The 13939-nt window shown below is 37.4% G+C and overlaps 1 long non-coding RNA gene across 1 annotated transcript; it reads right to left on the bottom strand.

The window, feature by feature from the left end:
* Positions 1 to 546: 546 nt before the first annotated feature.
* On the bottom strand, positions 547 to 1418 carry LOC126611171 (uncharacterized). Its single transcript, XR_007618731.1, has 2 exons — positions 1030 to 1418; positions 547 to 901 (listed from the first exon to the last, which is right to left on the bottom strand). It is a non-coding gene; the product is annotated as an uncharacterized LOC126611171 (long non-coding RNA).
* Between the last annotated feature and the right edge of the window lie 12521 nt (positions 1419 to 13939).

The raw sequence follows: 13939 nt of genomic DNA on the forward strand, positions 1-13939 counted from the left end.
ATGTCCAAGGCTTGTGCTCCATGCCAAAACAAGTGCGTGCTAGCAATTAATTGCACTATACGGCTAGTGATGTGAACAAACTCGAAACATTCTTGAATCAGCTGGTTTTTCATTTGCAAACTTATCACCATGCTTAGAAAAGTCTCTACCGTCTTGAAAAACCAGTTGATTAACGACATGGTAGCATTGCCTTGAGGTAGAATTAGTGGCCGTCTAGTCTAGTCGCGCTTTTTAGAGAACATTTTCGAAGAATGTAAAAACCATGTCATTTGGGATTAGTCAGTGACTGCTACTACTGAAAATAAAGCTAAATAAGTCGATGAATGTCCCAAACATCCCTACAACGCTTTATAAAACCAAGTGGAGAAGGAGAAAGCAGCGCCCGCTTCCCATTTTTTTAATCCACATTAACACCCATTTGATCACAATGTTGACGACTTCGGGGGGAATAGTCAGCCATAGAACGTATAATGTACATCAGCAGGCGTTGCTGCTGAGAATCACGGCTTTGTTTCTCTACCAATACAGGAAAATAGAAATGCAAAGTTCAGAAATAATTCGGGTTTTATCATAACTGATCATAAATCATATATGTCTTATATAATAACCTGAAAACCTCTCCAAAAGAATTATCGGACTGTAACTAACTCTACGTTACCCTCTGCCCAAAAATGAAAGGAAAAGTTAATTTTATAAAAGCAGCAGACAGCTCGCCCAAAGGCTCCGGGACTTTTCACAGCAGTGTTAGATTGTTGTACTGTTACATTGAGTTCGTTCACAGAAAGATTTCCCTTCTCTCTCTTGTTCTTCGATCTCTCTCTCTCTTTCTCTCTCTAGTTTCTCAGCAATATTAGCTCTGCAATCTTCATCTCTGCTAATCTGATAAGATTGTCAATGGCTCCTACATAAAAGCCACTTCCAATTTAATCATCGTTATCCAAATAATCTCAAAACAAGTACTTATGCAGCTAATTTCACCAGAGAGTTTGAACTTTTTCCAATGGAACGTCAAAAGTATACAAATCTGACCTCTATTAATATTTCCGCATAATAACATCAAAAGGCTTGAGTCATCGTCGCTTAGGTGCTCAAGTGCCAATGCAAGCGAGAGGTGAAGAAATTCATTAGTAATTTGAAAGTGAAAAACAAGCGTCTCCAAATACATTCAAATAAAAAAACTCAAAACAAACACAGATTACATTTCAATTGATCTTGTAGTGGCCGCACGTACCATAACATTCACAACAGACACTGGTAGTTGGAGTCGTGCGTCCTCTCATGAAGTAACTATGTAATAAAGCAAAACCACCAGATGCATTTGCAGGTTGCTTTTGTGTTTCTCTCTATGTGAGTTGTGACTCACATATACTGCTGGACAAATATGTAATCTACGTATCGTTACGCTTCTTTTATCCCTAATCTATGTACTGTTACGTTTCTTTTATGCATAAGATCATGTGCTCAAAGTTACGATACTAATGACGGAGGACATAACTCAATATCTTAAAGCCAATCATTGTTGATTATGACTCTCATTTTGCGCACTGTTCTCTGTTGAATTGTGGCCAAGTGGCCATCACCTTTACTATTAAACAAATAAAAAGAAAAAAAAAGGGAGACATCATGATGTTGTTCCTTACTTTGTGATGATGACAAATGATGATGTTGGAGAATTATTTTTCTTTGGCCCATGTGGGAAGTCACGGGATGACTTGAAGGATTTATTTAGCAGCAATTGCTGCTTGTATGTATAGAGAAGAAAACAGAGAGCAGAAGAAAAAAGAGAGAGCTGCCGAGAGCAAGAGAGTTGCAGAGAGCCCAAACAGGAAAAAGAAGCTGCTGCTTCATTTGGTTAGTAATCATTCACCAAAGTAGTTGTTGTTGAAATAGTTTTGAGTTATATGTATAGAGAAGAAATTATTCATTATATTTCTTTCTCTATTTGTTTATGTGGTGTGTGAGAGCTATTGGGTGTATTGGGTTATTTGGGTTGTGAGATTGCCAACACTTTGTAAACTCCCATTTGGTTGATAGTGAATTATTGGGTGAGCTCCTACTGCTCCGAAGACGTACTCCAGTTACACTGACTGTTGAGGAACCTCGTTAAAATCTTGGTGTCTTATATTTTGTTCTTGCATTTCATTTGATATATTTTCTGTGGGTTAGCTTGAGTTGGTTCCAACGGGTTTGGTGCTATCCTAGCACAACAATTGGTATCAGAACACTGGTTGCTCTTGGGTACTGTCTAGTTGCCAAAGATGTCAGATGGGCAAGATGAAAATCCTTTTGGAAGCAGCTCCGGGTTTGCAAGAACTACGGTGCAAAATGCAAAGTTCGAAGTGGAAAAGTTTGATGGCACAAACAACTTTGAGGTGTGAGGTCAAAGATGTGTTGGCTCAACAAGATCTACTTACCGCTTTGGGAGAAAAGCCGGAAGCTATGTCGAAGCCGGAATGGGAGAAATTAAATTTGTGGGCTTGCTCTTCAATTCGGTTGTGCCTTGCAAAAACTCAGAAGTATTTTGTGATGCGGGAGACGGTAGCAAGTGTGTTGTGGCAAAAATTGGAAGACAAGTATATGACGAAGAGTGCAGAAAACCGGCTACACTTGAAGAAAAAGCTCTACCGCTTTCAATACAAAGAAGGTACAAAAATGATTAGACACCTTGATGCTTTTAATAAGTTGATTGCCGACTTGTTAAATTTAGATGAGGATATTAAGGATGAAGATAAGGCCTTAATATTGTTGAATTCCTTGCCGGACTCTTATGAGCATTTTGTTACCACTATTATGCATGGTAAAGAAACTGTGAAATTTGAAGATGTGTCAAATGCCTTGATGAATTATGAAATGAGGCATAGAGATAAAAATCATGATAGTACCTCTAAAGCTTTATTTGTTAGAGATAGATCATCGGAGAGGAGGTCATCTTCTAGCAGGAAAAAATCACAGTCTCGACCTAGAGGAAACTCTAAAGGTAGAAAACCTTTGGAAAAGGATGAATGTGCCTTTTGTCATAATAAGGGCCATTGGAAGAAAGATTGTCCTAAATTGAAGACCAAAGGCAAAGAAAGTTCTGAAGCTAATGTTGCTGAGGTTGAAACAGATTTTTCTGATTTTGCTTTAACCACTTCCTCATCATTTGATTGTGCTACTAAGTGGGTGTTGGATACGGGTTGTACTCATCATATGACTCCTCACAAGGATTGGTTTTCAAGCTTGAAAGAGTTTGATGGTGGCGTTGTGTTCATGGGAGATGACAATCCTTGCACAACAAAAGGGATTGGTACAGTTCGTTTGAAGTTGCATGATAGCATGGTTAAAGAGTTGACAGGTGTTCGGTATGTACCGAATTTGAAGAAAAATCTTATTTCTTTGGGTACTTTGGAATTCAAGGGCTTCAGGTTTCATTCAGATGGACAGACATTGAAAGTTACTTATGGTGCACTTGTTGTGATGAAAGCTCCTCGATGTGGCCATTTGTATTTATTGCAAGGAAGCACTGTGACAGGTGAAGCATCTGTAGTCTCAGAAAATATGGGCATATCTGATTCTGATACTACTAGACTGTGGCATATGAGATTAGGCCATGCAGGTGAGAAAGCTCTACAAGGGCTTGTGAAACAAGGTCTTCTAAAAGGTGCCACGACCTGTAAGCTTGATTTCTGCGAGCATTGTGTCTTGGGAAAGCAAACTAGAGTGAAGTTTGGTACTGCTGTACATCAGACGAAGGGTATTCTTGATTATGTGCATTCAGATGTTTGGGGTCCTACAAAGACTCCCTCTTTAAGTGGTAGACATTGGTTCGTGACCTTTGTTGATGATTATTCAAGAAGGTCTTGGGTCTACACTATGAAGCACAAGAGTGAGGTGTTGAGCATTTTCTTGGGTTGGAAGAAAATGGTTGAGAACCAGACTAGAAGAAAGATTAAGATTTTGAGATCGGATAATGGTGGTGAATACACATCCGACCCTTTCTTTAAAGTTTGCAAAGAAGAAGGAATTGTGAGACATTTCAGTGTTCGGGGAACTCCACAACAAAATGGAGTTGCAGAAAGATTGAATCGAACCTTGCTTGAGAAGGTTAGATGTATGTTATCTCAGTCGGGTTTAAGCAAGTCATTTTGGGCAGAAGCAGTTAATTATGCATGTCACATCATCAACCGGTTACCCTCAGCTGCTGTTCAGGGTAAGACACCAATGGAGGTATGGACTGGAAAACCTTCTTCTGATTATGACTATATCCGTATTTTTGGTTCACCTGCTTATTTTCATGTGACTGAAAATAAACTTGATCCTAGAGCCAAAAAGGCTATCTTTCTTGGTTTTAGTAGTGGTGTAAAAGGTTACCGGTTGTGGTGCCCAGAGATGAAAAAACTTGTAATAAGTAGATATGTGACATTTGATGAAGAAAGTATGTACAAAGTCTCTGAGAAGAATGTGAAAGATGTCCAACAGGTGGAGCTTGAGAAAGTTGCCTCTAGTACTTCAAATCCTATTTCCGCTGATGTCGATGCCACTACAAGTGAAGAAGTTGGAGACCATGAGGATGTTGAAGAAGTTGAACTTGAAGATTCTATTCAAGTTGAAGAGGAAGTTTCACCTCAAGAGTCTATTGCCAAGAACAGAGGAAAGAGACAAATTACCAAGCCAGCTCGGTATAGTGACTATGTTTCTTTTGCTCTTCCTATTATCACTGATGAAATTCCATCTAATTTCGAGGAAGCCATTGAGAGTGAGGAGAATGAGAGGTGGTGCAATGCCATGGGTGATGAGATGAATTCTCTCTTGAAGAACAAGACTTGGGAGTTAGCTAAATTGCCTAAGGGCAAGAAAGCTATCGGTTGCAAATGGGTGTATGCCAAGAAGGAAGATGCTGATGAGAAATGCAATGTGAGATTTAAAGCAAGATTAGTTGCTAAAGGGTATGCACAAAAGGAGGGCATTGACTACAATGAAATATTTTCTCCGGTGTGAAGTACTCCTCAATTCGTATTATGTTAGCTCTTGTTGCACAATATGATCTTGAGCTTGTGCAACTCGATGTGAAGACGGCTTTCCTACATGGTGATTTGAATGAAGAGATCTATATGTGTCAACCGGATGGGTATATAGTGAAAGGGAAGGAAAATTTGTTTTGCAAATTGAAGAAATCACTTTATGGCTTGAAGCAATCTCCAAGGCAATGATATTTGAGGTTTGATAAATTTATGAGAGGCCAAAATTATTCTAGAAGTCAATATGATCATTGTGTGTACTTCAAGAAGTTGCAAGATGGGTCTTTCATTTATTTGTTGATATATGTTGATGATATGTTGATTGCCTCAAAGAATGTCGAAGAGATTGAGAAATTGAAGAAGCAAATGAAGAATGAGTTTGAGATGAAGGATCTTGGTGAAGCGAAGAAAATCCTTGGCATGGAGATCACTAGAGATAGAGCAAAGGGTTTCGTCAGTTTGAATCAAAGACAATACCTTGAGAAGTTGATTCAGAAGTTTGGAGTTCATGATTCAACCAAACCGGTTAGTACCCCCTTGGCTCCTCATTTTAAATTGAGTTCTCTACAATGTCCTAAAACTGATAAAGAGAAGCTGCAAATGAAAAATATACCATATGCAAATGTGGTTGGTAGTTTGATGTATGCAATGGTATGCTCTAGACCGGATATTGCTCATGCAGTTGGCATGGTGAGTCGATATATGCATAATCCAGGTAAAGAGCATTGGCAAGCAGCTAAGTGGATATTGAGGTATCTCCATGGTACTCGAGATGTTGGTTTATGCTTTGAGAAGGATGACTCTGGTATTGGTCATTTTGCAGTTGGTTATGTTGATTCAGATTATGCAGGTGATCTGGATGGAAGGAAGTCTACTACAGGCTATGTGTTTACTATGGCTAAAGGGCCAGTTTGTTGGAGGTCCATTTTGCAGTCGTCTGTTGCCTTGTCTACTACAGAGGCTGAATATATGGCAGTTGCTGAAGCTATAAAAGAGGCGATTTGGATACATGGGCTGATTAGAGATTTGGGGATTGATTAGAAGCATGTGGAGGTACATTGTGATAGTCAGAGTGCCATTTATTTGGCTAAGTATCAGGTTCATCATGCGAGGACCAAGCACATAGATGTGCGTTATCACTTTGTTCGTGAAATTGTTGGTGAAGGGGAAATCATTCTCCAGAAGATTTCAACTAAAGATAACCCTGCTGATATGTTGACTAAGGTTGTTGGTGTAGCCAAGTTTGTTCACTGTTTAAACTTGGCTCACATTATGCCTATATAAAGAAGGCGTTGAGCAGTAGGAGTTTTTGGAGCATTTGGCTCGGCATGAATTGTTCTCTTGCTAGTGTTTGGGAGTGATTTTTTGGGTCAATTGTGTTGGTTGGCTTATCATGGCGTTTTCGGAACTTGGCCAAGGTGGAGATTGTTGAATTGTGGCCAAGTGGCCATCACCTTTACTATTAAACAAATAAAAAGAAAGAAAAAAGGGAGACATCATGATGTTGTTCCTTACTTTGTGATGATGACAAATGATGATGTTGGAGAATTATTTTTCTTTGGCCCATGTGGGAAGTCACGGGGTGACTTGAAGGATTTATTTAGCAGCAATTGCTGCTTGTATGTATAGAGAACAAAACAGAGAGCAGAAGAAAAAAGAGAGAGCTGCCGAGAGCAAGAGAGTTGCAGAGAGCCCAAACAGGAAAAAGAAGCTGCTGCTTCATTTTGTTAGTAATCATTCACCAAAGTAGTTGTTGTTGTAATAGCTTTGAGCTATATGTATAGAGAAGAAATTATTCATTATATTTCTTTCTCTATTTGTTTATGTGGTGTGTGAGAGCTATTGGGTGTATTGGGTTATTTGGGTTGTGAGATTGCCAACACTTTGTAAACTCCCATTTGGTTGATAGTGAATTATTGGGTGAGCTCCTACTGCTCCGAGGACGTACTCCAGTTACACTGACTGTTGAGGAACCTCGTTAAAATCTTGGTGTCTTATATTTTGTTCTTGCATTTCATTTGATATATTTTCTGTGGGTTAGCTTGAGTTGGTTCCAACGGGTTTGGTGCTATCCTAGCACAACATTCTCCGTAGTAGATTTCAAGTTTCAAACAGCAATAAGCTAGGTGATACGAGTAGACGCTGATTGTGCAATGCATTCATACTGTACATAATAGAATCAAAATATTAGTAGAAGAGTCTTTAAAAAAAAAAAATCCACCATTCTTAAAGTAGAACAAAAATCCACCAATCTACGACACGTACGACTGCCCCCGATGAATGGATAATGTTAGCAAGCATTTAATAATGTACACATACGTATCTCAAGGAGAAGCACGGATGAGAAAACGGAGGAGTAGCACGATTGAACAGATTAAAAACGGTAACGTGTAAAAGCGGAAATGGGCTCTCTACACAAAGAATACACATCAAATAAACACATTTCTTTTGCTATGAACATGTGAACTACTTCAAAAAGCATCAAGACGAAGAATATTACAAGAGCGTTGCTCGTACAACGAAATTTAACAATTCGATCATAGCATTCCTTAGAGCTCGTAGTCATATATGCTGACTTGTTGATCAAGTTGAGCATAACCATAGTTGAAAAAATGATCATGGTTAGGCTCATGATAAACAGTGTCTAAATCGAGCCATTGCTCAAGATCTTGAAAAGGTAACATATCATCCACCAACAACTGCTCTTCTGCTGAACCTTCTGAACTACTGGTAGTTGTTGTAGCACGATCATCCGAATAAATCTGATAACATAACTGGTTGAACTCTTGGTCATTCATAAACACCTGGCTGCACAGTTCCGAAGAATCAAAGGACGCATCGGTAGACACATCCACGCTACCTTCAGGCTCAAGATCCACAACTACTGGGATTTCCTTCTTCTCCTCGACCAGCGGTCTGTAGTTTTCCAAGGGGTGCGAGAGGGAGGAGGGAGTGGTAATTGGATTCGAGGCTCCATTGCCGGTGAGGTCTTGTACGAGCCTCTTGAAGCTAGAGTTGTCAGTGATGTAGACTTTAGGCCTCAGGAGTTTTATCAAACTGTTAAACTCTTTGTTATCTTTCTTAGATATTTTCATTGAAGTAGTTTGTTGGATTACTTTCTTCCCCATAGTTTCTTACAACTGTGCCGTCCTAGGAAACACCTCCCAGCTGTTTTTGATGCTAAAGCGGAGGACTCAAGAGCTTATAAATATTTGGGTTAATGAAGAAGGTGAGTTTTGAAGGTGGTGGAAAAAGAAGAGGACACAAGACAAAGATGCTGAAAATTAATATTTCTTTTTCCAATATTTTTCTTTTCCAAGAAAAGGAAAGCTTCATAACGGGATTCACACAAACACACACTCATTCGCTATCAGAGTATGGCCCCCATGAAACAAGATGCTGGGGTTTGTATTTACATGGGAAGATGGAGACATTGGTCAATTCAAGACGATGGTTGTTTCGGGTATTAAGATAAGTGTTAAAATAATATATATCACTGCATGCCATATGGGGTAGAGGAGCATTCAGGGCACGTCGCTAGCTATTCAATAACAATAAAAAATTGGTGGCAAATATGAAAAGAGTCATGCTTGGCTCCTCAAGATTGAGGAGTTTCTCCTAATTTACTTAGTTTAGGATTTATAGAACTTCATGTTATAATCTGAATAGTTCCTTTTATAAGTCTCTATATATGGATCTTCTATTTTTATATAGTTAAAACTTGTTTAATCAATTAATTGTAAAAAATAGATAGATGGTTCTTTATAGTTTGGTGACTGAATGATTTCATATTTTATTGATTTTTTTTTTGGCAGAAATGATCTTTACAAAGTACTTCATAATATGAACAGTCTTGATCATAAGCATAAAATTCGATAAATTGGCTATATAGTCAATTGAGGAGAAACTCCTCATTCATTGAGGAGGCCAATTAATTCCATATGAAACACTGCATGACTTTAAGAAGTTATTCTTATTTACTTGTAAGCTGCAAATCAAGAATGAGATGTGCAAAAGTAATTAGTTAATTAGGTTCACAAAAATTAATGTTTTTCTCACAAATCAAAGTGAGGTTTCTTTTAATGAGAAATAACCTCTTATATTTATGGCCATCTATGGTGGTTTATGTGAGGTTAATTCCCATATAAGAATCACGTACTTGGGAACTATATATATCTTACAAAAATCAAACTCAAGAGACTCGTATATTACACTCAATAACTAATATCACACCTGTTGAAATTAAATTTTCGAGCTATTATATGAATACCACTTCGATGAACTATGAGACCTTATAAGTGGCATGTAAGAAGTTGATTTTATGCTACAACCTCAATATTCAAGTATTTTCCTGATTATGTTACATGATGAGTGCTCACTCTGCTGATAGCCTTGCTGGCTTGAATTTTATTGATTAGTACAAAGTTTTGTTGTATTTTCTACAGATTAAATGGAAGTTTAAGAGATCATATCATCACGATAGGGATGTGTGAATGCTCTAGCCTCCATGTCCACATCCCACATCATATCAGAAATCTGGAAATTTGGCGCTTGGCTGTCCAAATATTTGGCAGCCTGTTGGCTAATCACTGTGTGCCACATTGCAGTGCATGGTGGCCATGCAGATAACCGAAGTATCAACAAAGAAAGTGATATTTTTAATTTTTGAATTTGACTGCATAAGTGCTTTTTTTCTATTTGATGCTCTGCCTAAGTGCTTATGGACTTGAGCATCTTTCTGTTCTTCAACCCTATCTAATCACCCACGATTAATATTTTGTAGTTGGGTAACCCTGAGCAAAAGCAATTCGCCAAGTTTGAATAAATGCTTTTATTTGAAGTTGTTTACGTGATTCTAATTAATCTTCTTCACTAATAAAAAAATAATTAAGCTATAATACATTTCTTGGCATAGGAAACTATCTGACCAACGTGGATGCGAAGTCATTACTAATCTTTGCAAGCCAGCTAATATGCATGTTACGTTTCAAGCAAGCTAGTGCCAAAAATGTAATGACAAAACGAAGGGGATGCTTAAGTAAGTCATTTTAACTCTAATGGTAGAGCATTTATCTTTACATCGCAACGAAAGTTCAGACTTTCATTCTTTTATCTTTATGGTCTTACGCATTTTCAACAAGTAGTAGCCAAAATTATATTTGACCTTAAATGACACAGAAATTGTTTATGGCTAACTTCTATCTCTAGTATTTGGCAAATTCTAAGTTGCAGAAGTCAGATCAGTTGCCCATGCGACCATATTCATACACACAGAGGAGCCTTTGCCACAATTCTCACACATACATAGGGATTTGGACTCCCACATCCTAAGTTGGTCGGGGAATTTTAAGTAATCTTGACCGTTGATTACCTTAATTGTTCAATCTAATGGTTATGAAACTTAAGAGGTGTGTACTAGGTGAGAGAGTGTGTTAAAATGATTTTTCTTGTCTCTTATACTGTATATGTGAACCGTCAGACAAAAGATTATCTTCTAATATTTAATTTTTTTTAATGAGATTGAATTAAGGAAGAGAGAATGAGAGAACAAGATTTGTCCAAAAGTTTTTATCTTTTTTCCTTAAACTTTAGTGGTATACGACGATCGTACAACACACTCAATGCATTTTTTCACTTCATTCATCCATCTTGTATTATATGGTTCCATCTAATTCTCTATTATTTTACAAGATAGATCCAAGGTAACGAGAACGTTATCTCTTTGGCATGGTCTCCAATCATCACCCCTATATCATTTGGGCCCCCATTCCTGAACTTGCACTCAATACTCTCTTTCTTTGACCTACTTTGGCGAAGACATTTAGATTCCAACACTTCCCGTCAAATATTAAGCTTCGCATTTACTCCCTCCTACATTTCATCAATCAACACAATATCATTTGCGAAAAACATACACCAAGAGATATCATCTTGAATATGTCCCATCAATTCGTCCATTACTAAAACAAAAAGGTAAGAATTCAAAGCTAAGCATGGTGTAATCCTATGGTTATGGCAATGTTTTCAGTTTGACCTTCATGAGTTTTTGTTGTAGTCCCTGCTCCATCATATATATTCTTTATTACTTGGATATATTCTCTAGAATCCTCCAAAAAAATTCTTTTGGGATCCTATCATACGCTTTTTGTCTAAATCTATAAAGACCATATGCAAATGGACATGCTACTAGTACTCTTTTCTTCTCTAGAAAATAGATAGATGGTTCTTAATGATCTTATCACATTCGTTCATGATTTTTATACAGTTTAGTGACTAAAAATGATTTCATATTTTATTGCTTTTTTACAGAAATGATCTTTATGAAGTACTTTATAATATAAACTATTTCGACTATAAGCATAAAACTTAGTAAATCTGCACTGTAGTCAATTGAGGAGGATCCTTTATTAAGGTGCCAAGTTAATTCCATATGAAACACTACTTGCCTCTAAGAAGTTATTCTTATTTACTTGTAAGCTGCAAAACATAACGTGAGATGTGAAAAAGAAATTTGTTAATTAGATTCACAAAAATAATGTTTTGCTCACAAATCAAGATGTGGTTTGTTTGTAATGAGAAATAGCCTCTTACATTTAAGGCCATTGGTTCATGTGAGGTTATTTCCATACAAAAATCACGTACTTAGTATATGTGATTCATCATATAACATTGCTTATTGAAACGGTCTGAGTTTAACTATATATATGGGAACTATATTTTATAGAAATCAAACTCAAGAAACTCGGATATTACATTCAATAATTAAAATCATATAAATTGAAATTTATTTTCTAGCTACTGTGTGAATCCCACTTCGAGGAACTAGTAAATCCCACTTCAAAGGACCAAGAGATCTTATAATTACATATCAGAAGTTGATTTTATGCTACAACCTCAATGTTGTTCCGGTATTTTCCTGATTATGTTACATGATGATTGCTCACCATGCTGATAGCTTGCTGGCTTACAGAATTTTAATTAGTATAAAGTCTTGTTGTATTCTACAGATTAAAATGGAAATTTAAGACATCATAACATCTCGACTGGGATGTGTGAATGCTCTAGCATCCATGTCCACATCCCACATCATATCAGAAATCTGGAATTTTGGCGCTTGGCTGTCCAAATAGTTGGCAGCTTGTTGGCAAATCACTGTGTGCCACATTGCAGTGCATGGTGGCAGTGCAGATAACTGAAGTATCAACAAAGAAAGTGATGTTTTTAATCATTGAATTTGACTGCGTAAGTGCTTTTTTTTCTATTTGATGCTCTGCTTAAGTGCTTATGGACTTAAGCATCTTTCTGTTCTTCAACCCTATCTGATCACCCACGATTAATATTTTGTAGATGAGTAACCCTGAGCAAAAGCAATTCTCCTAGTTTGAATAAATGCTTTTATTTGAAGTTGTTAAAGTGAATTTAGTTAATCTTATTCACTAATAAAAAAACAATTTAAGCTATAATACATTTCTTGGCATAGGAAACCATATGACCAACGTGGATGCGAAGTCATCACTGATCTTTGCAAGCTAGCTAATGTGTGTGTTACGTTTCAAGCAAGCTAGTGTCGAGAATGTAATGACAAAACGAAAAGGATGCTTGAGGGAGTCATTATAACTCTAATGGTATAGCATTTAACTTTACATTGGGACGAGAATTCGGACTTTCATTCTTTATCTATATGGTCTTACGCATTTTCAACAAGTGCTAGCCAAAATTTGTTTATATTTGACTTCTAATGACGAAAAAATGTTTATGGCTATCTATTATCTCTAGTTTATGGTAAATTCTAAGTTGCAGCAGTCAGATCAGCTAGCTATGCGACCATATCCATACACACATAGGAGCCTTCATGAAAATACTCACACATACAGAGGGATTTGGACTCCCACACCCTAAGTTGGTCGAGTAATTTTAAGTGTAACCAGAACATCGTCACATGATGATATTGTTATGCTTAAATTATATTATTGTTTGTAGTTTTACAAACAATAATATAATTTAAGCATAACAATATCGAGATAAAGTTAGGGCATCACCCGTAAGTGGCACGCTGTGTGCCCCAAGCACAGTGATAAATGAGTAAGGGTCGCTGTATCTCCATCGGCACCCGGATGCAATGTTAAATGAGCAAGGGGGTCATAGAAACTTCTTTTTGAACGACTTCACTCAAAGTTGTTTGGAAGCATATGCTCCTATCAACTTTACACAGGACACACAAAAGAAGTAATTTGATCCTATTAAACGGGGGAGGGAGAAGAAGCTAGGATAGAAGGGTAGAGTTCAAGAGAGTAGAATGCGTTTAGGAATGTGGAATATAGGAAACTTAACGGAAAAATCTATGGAAGTAGTGGAAGTTATGGTGAGGAGAAGGATAAGTATTATGTGCCTACAAGAAACTAAGTAGGTTGGTCTTAAGGCAAAGGATCTAGAAAACTCAGGTTTTAAACTTTGGTATTCGGGCACAAATAGAATGAGAAACAGTGTTGGCATCATCGTGGACAAGACATTGACACAAGATGTTGTAGATGTCAAAAGGGTAGGAGATAGAATTATGGCAATCAAGATTGTAATAGGACAAGAACTCATCAATGTGATTAGTGCGTACGCACCTCAAGTAGGGTTGGATACGAGTTTGAAGGAGAAATTTTAGGAAGATCTTGGAGACTTGGTGCAAGGAATTGCTCAGATGGAGAAGGTATTTATAGGAAGAGATTTAAATGGACACATGGGCAAGGAGACATGCAACTATGGAGGTTTTCATGGTGGCCATGGTTTTGGGGAGAGAAACGAGGATGGGGAAGCCATCTTGGATTTTGCGATGGCATATGATCTCTTCTTAGCCAACGCCTTCTTTAAGAAGAGAGAAGAACATGTGATCACATACAAGAGTGGGTCGGCAAAAACACAAATAGATTTTCTTCTAATGAGGAAAGGGAATC

Source organism: Malus sylvestris, chromosome 17, assembly GCF_916048215.2.
Source record: "Malus sylvestris chromosome 17, drMalSylv7.2, whole genome shotgun sequence".
NCBI classification, from domain to species: domain Eukaryota; kingdom Viridiplantae; phylum Streptophyta; class Magnoliopsida; order Rosales; family Rosaceae; genus Malus; species Malus sylvestris.